Below are 12834 nucleotides of genomic sequence, written 5' to 3' on the forward strand. Positions count from 1 at the left end.
AAAGGAAAATGATTTTTTTGGTGAACTTCTACCTCCTTAGACTGATGTATGCTATCAAAATATCTTGGGAAAAATGCTATTGATATCATTGGATTTTTTTTTGAGAGAATGATGCTTGCATATTTGAAAAAATCTTGAAAAATGTTCATTTTCAAGACATATGCTACTTTGTTGCTTATGTACTTCCAAATAAAAAGGCATTTTATATGTTTAGCATTTTTTACATAAGCATAGGGTTATGTTCTACATGTCCAATGAAGAATTTTGGTTTTTAAAGCTTACATTAGGAGTTTGATTTTTTTTCGCAACCCCCAAAAAAGGACACTCAAGTGTCCTGTTTTGGTACCAAACTAGTGTTAAAGAAACACATGCCACCACTTAGATGTTAACCAAGTGTAACCAATGAGAAATGGAGTTACTCAAGGGCACCACAAATGCATCACATAGATAAATAACAATAAAGAGAGCAAAGAGAGAGTATTTCCACAAAGGACCACTTAGTATATTGATCACTAAGCAAGTACACAAAGTATGGGCACTATACTCTCCACTTAGCTATCTCTAGCTCTCTAATGTGTGCGTAGTAGCCCCTACATTTATAGGCTCATGAGAAGAAGGCACCTAACACCCTTGATTCTCTCGACCTCCCTATTATTTCTCACCTGACTCACCTAGAAGGTGATACCCCAATCAAAGGAAGATAACTACTAGACCTACACCCAATTACTCTAGTAATTTGTGCCTTCTAACCTTAGAACAAACTACTCTAAGGAGTCAATAAGTAAACACACTAAGAATGGATGCTAGATCACATATTTCTAACACCCTCCCTTGATCAAGCATTCATACCATGCAAGGTGTGCTTGGATCAATTCTATCACTAAGATAAGAAATCATTAAGAGAACAAATTTTTCCCACGGGCTATAATATGTCATACAAACTGCTAGAACAATGAGTTGGAGACATTTTCCTCATCCTTATCTAGTTGATTGGCTTTGCCCTTTTCTTTCTCTTCTTCATCCTTCTTCCTGTTGTAGCAATCCTTGATGATGTGGCCCTTCTTTTTGCAATAGTAGCACGTGCAAGGAGCCTTGGTCTTCTTTTCTTTGACTACAGCTGAGTAGGCATGCTCCACTGAACTGAAGGAATGGAAGCTTTGGAATCCTCCATGCAAGTTTCCTCTACAATGAGGGCAAAAGTCACTCAGGTAAATGTATGATTGTTTTGATTGGCTATGAGACAGAGACACATTGCTCATAGCAAGGAGGCATGTTGGAAAGCAACACATAGATGGTCTCCTCCCCATCAATAGTCACAGTTGGACCACTGAGTTGCTCAATCCATACAGCAGATGTCATTTACATGAGCAGTAATACTGGTTTTATCATCCTTTTCCATCTGATAAAGGTTATTCCTTAAGAAGAATCTAGTAGTTGCATTTGTTTGCCCAAAGATAGACTTGAGCCGAAGCCATGCTTCATTTGAAGTCTTTGAAGAATTGACTTGATGAATCTACCCACAAATGATAAGAGACAATGCCTTTGAATCTATAGTGGTCCACTTAGAGATAAGATCTAGACCTTGACTTGGTCTTTTCTCAGTTCCATTTACCACTCCCCACATATCTTTCTCAATCACGCACATTTGCATATTGATGCACCAAGGGTGGTACTTGGAGCCAAATTTTTTGGCTTTATCAAACATTTTTCCCACCATTTCTGTCATTTCTGTAGACGATTATAATTGAAAAGTACATCACTCATGCTTCAAATATTTTAGCAAACCGCGTACATTATGATACTAGTGTAATTTATAGTGTTCACGAAACGATGTAGCAACATCCCAATCGCCTTTCATTCATTTCAGTCTCAAATTTATTGCATGACCCTTGTGGCAGACAAGCATTTCAATATGAATTCTATCTTCAATCCATCAAAGGTACAATTATCATCACTACGAGAACCATTTCTAGATAGTGCTAATTATCATCACTACTACGAGAACCATTAGCTCCCTCTCTAGACAGTGCTGATTAAATTTGAAGCCTTCAGAATGCACCAAAGCCCTTCAGACCTTCTAGAGAAGGCCTCTTTGAAAATAGGGTTGCAAAAAAAGGCCACTATTTTGAAAATTTCTCTAAATGTTAGACATAAACATACATGGTACTCAACCTAGCACTCAGACACATAGTGTTACACACGCAAGGAATTCCTTTATAGCTCTAGGACTTTACAATGGAGCTTGGATTTTCACCTAGAAATGCTTTTACTCAAGGATGCCTTCACCAAACAGATGAAGGTGAGTGCACATGAATTGTGACCACTCCTGATAATGAGAGTTGACCTAGATTTTTGACTTGGGTTTAGATGCTTTGGCTAGTGCAAGTTTTGCTTTAATTTTGGTGTGTAGAAACCTTGGCATTTGACTAAAACCACTTACACTTGGACCCTTCAACTTCTTGTCCTCACTGAGTAATACAGTATGACATGCACTATGCTCTTTATAGTTGTTAGAGAACTTTTACAAAATGTTGATCACAAAGATATAATGCTATTGTCTCATAAAGATAATTAGAATATCCCAAATGTTCCCTTTTATCACAAAGTTTGAAGGGTTTAACCACTATGGTTCAAAAATAGACTTTTTTAAATTTGAATTTGAAAATATTTCCCTCTTCTCAAGGAGACAAAGGAGGAAAAAAATTGCCTTGATTTTTGCACCAAAAAATCAACATACCAACAATCCTCAAAATCGACTCCCTGGCACACCGAACGGAAGAAAGGAGACACAATGGAAATAGCTCCTTGGTGTGCGTTGCCATTGTAGTAGATCTCTATGAGCTTGCAACTTAACTAGCTCACATAAAGCTTGTGGGGCTTGATATGAGACTGTAGACTCTACCACAACTTGGCTCACAGAGAGCAGTGGAAAGAGGGTTGTAGTTTGTCTGTTGAAAAAACTGATGTGCTTGGTGATGGAGGCATCTTGAGGGAGACACCTGGTTTTTCTGAGATCACACAAGATAATTTTGGTTACTGTAACATGTTATCCTCACACATGATCATCCATGATCATTGTGATCATATTAACTACCTGTGCTCCTAACTTGATTTCCTATTGCTATCCTAGGTACTAATGTCATTAAGACATTAAGTCATGTTAGTGCTCCAATTGGAGAGCCAAGCCGCGTCAACAAAGGTGTACATACTGAAGAGGAGTTGGTGGACCCAGATATGGAAGAGGCCCTCCAATTTGTTGCAGGAGAGCTGCGGAAGAAGAAGAAAAGGCAAGTGGAGGATGGGCCTCTTCGGGACTCTAAGAAAAGTACTAACCCAATTTTCCCCAAATCCAAAGCATGCAAGAAGCTTTAGCTTCTTGCAACTTTGTAGCATTTTTCTCATGCAAGCCGCATTATTTTGCGGCAATATAATATATAAGTCCTTTGTCTCAGTGTCTGTGCATGTCCTGACCATCTTAATTGTTGTGCATGTAGTTAAAATTCAAGTTGTTGGCTCGAAAACCCTACCACCCCCACTGATGAGGTAGAGCACATTAAGCACTGTCCTCCACGCTATCAGTTTCGATGCTTGAATGACTCTCGACGACGAGACCTAGCAGTCGTTGTTGACTTCAAAAAGGTTCTTTTGTGCATGCACGATAAGCGTAGGATAGAGATTCCCTCAAATGTCTCAATGCTGTACTTTTCCAAAGCCCGTGAGGATGAGAACATCAACTATTACGTACGGGAGGATGCAGAGGTGTTCTTACTTGTGTTGAGTCAGGTTGCAGAGGTATTTGTGTGGACCTCCCACAGAGGCAGGGAATTGGAGACAGCCATGAATAAGTGCCTGCCTCAAGCTAAGAAATGCATGAGTGGATGGTTGTCGCAAACTGCTTGCCATGTTTGCACTTGGCGCTTTGATAATCCTCCTAGGCCAATGTTCTTGAAAAACTTGGATACCTTCTGGCATCTTCTCTCGAAATTCAATAAGACAAATACACTTATGCTAGATGACTCATTGTATAAAATGTACTCTAATGATCCTGTATGCTATGTGATCCTTCTTGAAGTGGAGAAGCAGACTGAGGGGGGCAGTGGGAAAATTTTCTAAAACAAGATGTGGCTGACTTTGTGTTGTAGTGGGCAGAAAGTGCTGACAGAGCAAAAACTGTCAGAGAGTGCCCTTTTGATGTCACACGGATGATGCCTTGCAATGGTCGAATTGGAGAATCGTGCGGAACAATGTTGAGGAAATGAAAGAAATTGAAGCCCCCACGTTGCCGAAAATTACCCCCAACTTGGATCCTAAAGAAAGAAAGTATAAGCGTCCAAAGAGTAAAACAACAAATTAGAAGTGCTTTTGCTGGCATTTTTTCCATTGTACACAGAGGACTGCCCCTATAGCCCCTTCACTGCCATGACATCATGCCCTTACTGTGTAGCTTAATGTACTCTGACACCATGCCTTTATTGTGTAGCTAACTTCCAACACTCCTTGACATATATACAAACAAAAATGGTTTTGACCTTGGAACGATTTTGTGTCAATCTGGTGTCATTTTCTTTAGTTTATATTGTGGTTGCATTTTGTGGACTCTTAAGAAAGTGATGGTCTGAAAGTGCTTGTCTAGGTACTGAAGTGCTTGTCAAGTGGTTTAAAAGTGCTGGTCTAGACACTAAAAGTGAAGTGGTTTGAAAGTGCTTGTCTAGGTATTGAAGTGCTTGTCAAGTGGTTTGAAAGTGCTTGTGTGGATACTAAAAGTGCTTGTCCAGGTACTGAAGTGCTTGTCCGGGCTTGTCAAGGTGCTTAAAGTGCTTATCAAGTGGTCTGGAATGCTTGTCTAGGTACTAAAAGTACTTGACAGGTGCTTACCATGTGGCCTCCAAGTGCTTGTCAACAAGTGCTTGTGTAGGTACTTCAATTGTTTGGGAAGTGCTGGTCAAGTGGTCTGAAAGTGCTTGTCTAGGTACTTAAAGTGCTTTTCAAGTAATCTGAAAGTGCTTGTGTAGATCCTAGAAGTGCTTGTCAAGTGGTCTTAAAGTGCTTGTCTACTACTGAAAGTGCTGTCAAAGAGTTGAACATGCAAAATAGTGCTTCTTAGGAGGACGCATTGTGCTAGCTTGAAAGTTAGAACTTACAAGTTCTCCTCTGCGGGCATGCTATTATAGATTTGTTCAAATACATCATTTGACAATTCATATACATTAGGCTCACCTTCTACCAAGCACATTGAGAACCTGATGCATCGCACCGGGTGGGAGTAGATAAAAGCAGGGGGCTTGTCATCCAAAAGAATGTAGGTGTCATCTTGGCCATTTACCTTATCGTAGAAGAGTCCCTCAATGACAAATGAGTTCTTTTGAATACGGTTATGCCATTCATCCCTTTCAGATTTGATGGTCAAGCGCTTGGTTTTAGTGCACTTCAAGATGTAGAAGTCTGCACCTGGCTCTCCTGCATTCACTGTTGCAAAGTTCTGGCCAACCATCAAGTCATGGTGGCCAGCATACATGGGGGCCGTAATTCATCATCGCTAGATGCTTCTCCATTGTTTTGAACATTGACAGTCGGTTGTATTTGCAAGTACTGCCACCTCTCAACGTGGTCCTTGTTTACACATCTCCTCCATTGGCCTTTCATGCATGCATGGCAAAAGCAGCACAATGGTCTGCACCATAGCCCGTGCATATCTGATTGACTGTAGCTGTTGACACAGTGGAAAGATCGAGGCCCTTTGATCCGCATGCAACCCCACTCTCTATCTCTGTCTACATCACCGAGCTTGACCTCCCAGAATCTATGATCGACTTTCTTTCCTGTCAATGGACATTCTTTCCTGAGGGTTGCGTTGATAAATGCCACCACACTTGAAGCGTTATGTAACACCCATCAGATTTCAGCTGCTCCTGTGTGAGAGCTCTTTTGAGCACCGCACCAGCCCCATCGTGCTCGCCCTTCCCATGGCCGAATGCGAAGAAACTGTGCATCATTGCAATACCTATCATATTGAAGTATCGGGCTACAAAATAGAAAGGGTGCCTTGCTTTGAATTGTGAAGCAGCACCATCCGACCACACCCACCAGTGTGTATCGCTTGACACTGCATCCTTGAGCTTTCAGCCACTCATTATGCAAAAGAAAGCAATGCTGCACAAACAAAGTGTCGTGGATTTTGTCATCAGAGATGTAGAAGTGGGTTGTCTTTCGAATGGCTAAATTTGGGTTAGCTGAGCTCTTCTCTAAATTTAGATTAGTTGAGTTGACAGTTTCGGGCTGAGAAATGCTTGAAAAAGCTTTTATTATAAAGCTTTGTTAAGTTTTTTCTTAAATAAGCTTTGTGTAAAATAATCTTTATGTAAGCTTTTTTTACGAGTCGACCATGAGGATGAACTAACAATGATGATTTAGTAAAGTTACTTTAATTTTGCACAAGTGATTGAAGCTTTAATTATTCAAGCTTATTTTAAAGAGTACATGGATTATTTCTTGAAAAAAAAATTATGCATTTGTGTATTGAGCTAACTTGGCAGGATTCACATCTAGCTCGACATTCCATATGAGATAAGAAATCCTATCTTTTCTCTTGTTTTTAATTTTTTCTATTTCTTTTAATTGTTAAGAAATGGGTGAATATCCACACCATCGTACTATTCATCGTACTATTCAGGAACAGCTTGACACCCCACCGAATAAGTTAACGCACTCGACACATTAACCAAAGGTGGAGGTATGTGTTAAAATTTATTTATTGTATACAATTTCTTGTTTGCTTTTGTATCTGTTTTTTGAATATTCTTTTCTTCAAGACCTAGTTAGAAAACTTTAGCTCCTGAAAAGAATTTTAGATACAATGACCTAACTAGAAAGATCAAGACAAGATTAGCAAAAGTTATCTTCAAGATCTAATTGCCCAAATTCAAGTAAAAATGATTGCTAGACATTTCATAGAAGATTAAGAGCAATTTGAAGATTCAAGAACCAAGCAAGTTTCTCCAGTCTTTGATTCAAGTTATCAATTGCTTTACCATCGAATTTAGTGATGATGAGAAAAGTAAAGAAATAGCTCTCAAGTAATGAGAAAAGTAAAGAAAAAGCTCTCAAGTGACTAGAAACCAAGCTTAAGTTGTATACCAATCACAATTACGAAGTTTATACCAATTCAAGTAAAGTTTTGTCTAAATTTTCAAGTGTTCTAGTTTAAGATCTATCCAAGTACAAGATTCTTTCTAGACCAAGTACAAGATTCTTTCAATCCAAGTACAAGATTCTTTCTAGACCAAGAATTGCTCTAAGTCAAAGATATAAACCCCTTAAGAACAAGATTTATTAAAAAATTACAATTATGATTGATTAAAGACTAATCTCTCAATTTTCATCTATTCAAGTATTTTTAATTTAAGCCAAGATTCATTACTAGTATATCAAGTTCTTGCTATCAACTAAGGCGCAAGATGTCTATCATTATTCAAGTTCAGATTTCAAGTTTAAGATTAAGCTTAGGATCAAGATTTCCTTTAGATTTCATTGCTTACAAGTAAGATTCACAAATTCAAGATTAAGCTTAAGATCAAGATCCCCTTAAGATTTCATTGTTTACAAGTAAGATTTACAAATTCAAGAATTATATACCTATTCAAAGATTATAATTTTTGAAATTTAGTCAGACAATTACAAGATTAAGATTAAGATCAAAAAATAACTCTCGAGACTTCATCAAGATTAAGATCAAAAACAAATCCCGAGAATTTAGTGCGACAATTACAAGATGAAGATCAAGAACAAATCCCCAGAATTCATCAAGTTATTGACAGTAAAATAAGTGATTATTCTTCAATCTTAAGTTGATAAGAATTTCCGTTTCGACCTAATTCATTTTTGAAATAAGACTTGTAGTCTAATTTTGAGGATAGAGAAAAGTTATATCGGAATGAAAGTTTCAGAGGGAATTAGCTACTCCGTCTCAAACTTCTATTCTTAAGGTAGTGTCGTGTGGAATTAATCTATGGTATGGGATATTAGATTGGTTTTACATACCTACCCCAGACGTATCTATGTCTTCTATCTTTCACCAACGAGTGTTTGTATGTGGAAGGTACCTATGTGGTATGGGACACTTAGATCCCTTTTACATGCGTTCACTTGTTTGGTTTTATTTTTTTAAAGAAATTGTTTGATGTGATGATCTTGTCCTCCACTTGTACCATGAAGCCATCCACTCATTGATTACGCAACTGAGGACAGTTGATTCCCAACAGAGAGGACTGTTATGACCCATGTTATTTGAATAATAATCATGGTCATTTAAATTTATATATTTTTTATGATGCCTATTTCTCATCATGAACACGTTAGGATTGATTGATGTGATGTCAATTGATTGTTACTACTGACGTGGTTTATGTTTATGAGTTTAGGTGATGAGGTGTGCAAGGGTACCGATTTAGGTGTTGCACAGTGCGAGGGTACCGATTTAGGTGTTGCACGGATGGTGGATTGAGTCATGGCGTGTGGACAGATCTCACAATATTTTGTGGCTGTATTATGGCATTTGATATTATTTTAACATCAATGTGATGTGTGTGTGTACACGCGTCAATTTATTGTACAGTGTGCGTACGAGCATTAGTTGATTTATTTTGTAATGTGCATATGTGCACAAGTTGGATTATTGCATTAGAAAAATTATGCAAACCTTAGAAGGTTTGAGGACAAAGGTTAATTGAGGACCAAGGCTAAAATTGAAGACAAAGGCTAATTAAATGGCAAAGTCCAAATATGGATGTATACTTTATTTTTGGCTTAAGGCCTGCTTTTTGGAATATATAAAAATACCCACGCGAGAAGAAGCCACTCACGTTGGGGGGGGAAGATTGCACCCAGTCTTGTGTTGCCTTGTGTTGATGGTGATGTATTTCTTTCTCTTGCTCTATGTTTTGATATGTGCTTTAATTTTTAATTTAATTCAAGTAGTTGTTTTGATATTTGATTTAATTTATGAGTCTTTTGATTATTCTCTTCAAGAAAATTAAAGGTCCGGTTGCAATAAGAGAGATATACATTACATGGAGAGCTGGCTAAGTTGGTGGCACATAAGAATAGCACATTGGGGTGATATGATGGATGCTGTAAGTAAATTATATATTCAGGACTCACTCATATGTATGTTCCATCTATTAAATTTATGTATTCCTCGCTCCTATGTATGTTCCATCTATCAAATTTTGATTCTAAGATTTATTTTGTGTGCAGGTCTTAGATAGCACACAGATATGGCAACTACACCATGCACCAACCTTGCTAAGAGCAAGCATGGGAGTTGGCTTGCTATCTAGAGAAGGTTCTAAGAGCAAGAACAGCTTGTATGATGCTGCTATTAGTGACTTGGAAAATGCTCTACTTCAAAGTGCCAACATGCAAGGGTATCAAAGTGGAAAACACTTGGGTGCTAGCCCTAGCTTAGAGTAACTTGTTAAAAGGGCAGAAAGAGCCAAAGAAACGAGAAGACAACTGAAGTGATTTGTGCTATGAAAGAAACAATTGTAGGAACGCCAATGTACACTCATCGAAGTCATCTAGAAAGACGAAGGAGCCCTAAAACAGTGATTGATACTGAAGAGGATAGCAGGCACCATCCAGAGTATAACTATACAATAAGAGCTTGTGTGGCAAAGAAACCTAGAAGGCTAATTTATGATACTCCAAATTGTGTTGCTAATGAAGACACAGTAGTAAACTCTAACACCACAAGTTGACCATCAAGACATTTCACACGACTCCCAAGTTGGTTTTTCAATACAGATTGTACACACACCTGGAAAGTTGACAAAAATATTTTTCCAATGCTAGCCATCCCACAAAGTTGGCCTATTCCAAAAGGCACTAATCTCACACACAGGAAGAGGTGAATAAGTTGAATTTCGGTGGCTTTAAGTTGGAGACCATCCCTCCCCCCACTGTTGATATTTCAACTATAGGAACTAGTTCAACAGCTACCACAGAAGTTCAATTGCCAATGCAAAATACTCCACGTACCCATTATAGATCAAAGGTGTCCAAGGCAGCACACATCAAAGGATCAAACGTGCAATGCAGATGGATGCAAGTGTCAAAATGGAGGTCATAAAGAAAGGTGTGCATGAAAGTTTTCACCATTCCCCCTGTAGGATCTCGCCATTCTTAAATTTACATGTCAACTTGACCATTCTCAAATCTGCATGTCAACTTGACTACAACATTTCTCTCTTGTATGAAGTGCACAGGCATATGGATTATGTTCATACATCATTGTTTACAACCTTTCAAGTGTTAAGATGTTAAGCTCAACATGAGCTGACACTCACGGACGAGGATCCTGCATGACTGTTCAACATTAATATAACTATGGCAGGTCTGGTAGCTGGCACTGACATATCTTTGCCATCGATTCGATAGCTGGACTACACTAAGTAGTCCACATCTACTCACGTCTCTTAGCGTGTTCACATTATGGACCACTTGTATATACTCTATTATGCTTGTTAGTCACTTTAACTTCTTTGTAGACCTCTTTTGTTGTGTGAAGAAGAAGAATTATTTTCAGCCTATCACCTTGTGTGTTCTCTTCTAGGGTTTGTGTGAGTGTGTGTGTGCTTGTAAGAGCTCAAGCTCTCTTCTCCCCTACATCTTTTCATGGTATCAGAGCATGGTTCATGCTAAGGACTGAGTAGCAAGCAAGAGAAGCAGAGGAAGTGGTACGAGGGTAAGAGCTTCATCTACTCTTCCCTCTTTGTGTTGGCTACTACACCCTTGTCAGGAGCTCTTCGTGGGAGGCACTAGCAAACGAGCTCCGATGATTAAAGATCTTTCTTTATGGGATGAGAGGTACAGGGCAACTACATTTTTTGTTGGACATTATTTTTCGGGCCAAAAATGCATTTTTCAGGTGCGTTTGGACCTCCGTTTTTAAATTCACAGGCGTTCACAAGCATTGCGAGTAAGTTTTGATTCTCTACAAAACTCTGTTTTTGGAACCGCAAGTAAGGAAATTGGTTGTGCAGACACTATGTATGCTGCAAAGAAGTCTCAAAGTTGCCATTGGGTATATGTATGCAAAGTAAGGTCATTGTTTATGATAGTTTGGGTGCAGTATAGTACCGCTGCAAGAATACAATAGTTTATCAAGAGTGCTGTTGTTGGTAAATTTGTGTTGTAGAAAAGATGTGGAATGATGGAATAAACTAGATTGTTGCAAAGAAGCTTGACAAGAGAAAATTTCATGCTTGGAGGTTTAGATTGACAAATTTCCTGATGGAAAAAGGTTATTGGGACTACAGTAAAGGTGAACATGAGGAGGCGGTACCAGAAATACTGAAGATTAATCCAATTGCTCTGCAGATATAAAAAAGTTCAAGGATTGGAATCAAGGAGCAAGGAAAGTAATGTATTGGCTTTCTATTAGCATACACATGACACTATGATTAGGCATATACAGGATGCCAAGTCACCTAAGGAGGTATGGAACACCTTGGTGAAGCTGATGAACCAACACCAAGGCACGAAAGATTCAGTTGAAGAATGAGTTTCATATTGTGGAGAAGAAGAATATGTCTATGAATGATTATGATTTGAAGATCAAGGGCATTATGGAATCCCTTGCATTAATTGGTGTTTCTGTTGATGATGATGATAAGGTGGATCATGCAATCTTGGGAGAATGGCCCTAGGCAACACAAGAGAATCTAGAGTGACCCTTGCAAGTGAATCTACTTTGGCCCTAGGGCTAAGCTACCATGAACAAATGTACATTATATTTGCAGGTAGATTGGTCATAGGGCCAAGCTACCATCTACAAAGTAAGACCATCTTTGCTGGTAGATTGGCCCTAGGGCCAAGCTACTAGCAAAATTTAGAGAATCGCCCTAGGGAACACAAGATAATCTAGAGTGACCCTTGCAAGAGAATCTACCTTGGACCTAGGGCCCAGATACCATGAACAAATCTACATTATCTTTGATGGTATATTGGTCACATAGGGCCACACTACCATTAAAAAAGTAACAGCATCTTTGTTTGTAGATTGGCCAACAAAGATGATGTAGATTTGTTCTTAGTAGCCTAGATTCGCGTGTGTGTGGTAGCTTGGCCCTAGGTCCATTCTCTCAAGATTTCATGGTAGAATGGTCCTAGGGCCATTCTATTTACATGTTGCATCTGCGAATGGCCCTAGTACCATTCTCCACTCCCGTGTATCAACTATTGGTAAATTTGAGAATGGTCCTTGCAAGCACAATGTAGTTTAGAATGGCCCTAGGGCCAAGCTACCATGAATAAATCTACATCATCTTTGTTAGTAGATTGGTCATAGGGCCACACTACCAAGCAACACCATCTTTGCAGGTAGATTGGTCCTAGGACCAAGCTACCAGCAGCAAAGTTGATGTAGATGTTTTTATGGTAGCTTGGCCATAGGGCCAAGCTAGATTCTCCTATGTATGATAGCTTGGTTCAAGGGTCACTTTAGTTCCCTAGGGCCATTCTCTCAATATTTCATGGTAGAATGGCCCTAGGGCCATTCATGCAAGAACAATGTACTTTAGAATGGGCCTTGGGCCATTCTACCTACTCAATGTGCTTGAGAATGGACCTGGGGTCATTCCCCATTCCCTTGTATCAATTGTTGGTAAATGTTAGAATGTTCCTCAAGCCAATCTCTACATTGCAGCACCTGGTTGCACTAGTAGTTGTGAAACAAGACGAGTTTCACTACCACTAACCACATTCCAAAGGCCTGCCAACCAGTACATGCCTCATCATATAGGACCAAAATGGGTAGTTAGTCCCATCAAGTTTGTC

The sequence above is a fragment of the Cibotium barometz genome, chromosome 24 (assembly GCF_041138505.1).
Source record: "Cibotium barometz isolate CiBa-2024 chromosome 24, ASM4113850v1, whole genome shotgun sequence".
Lineage (NCBI taxonomy): Eukaryota > Viridiplantae > Streptophyta > Polypodiopsida > Cyatheales > Cibotiaceae > Cibotium > Cibotium barometz.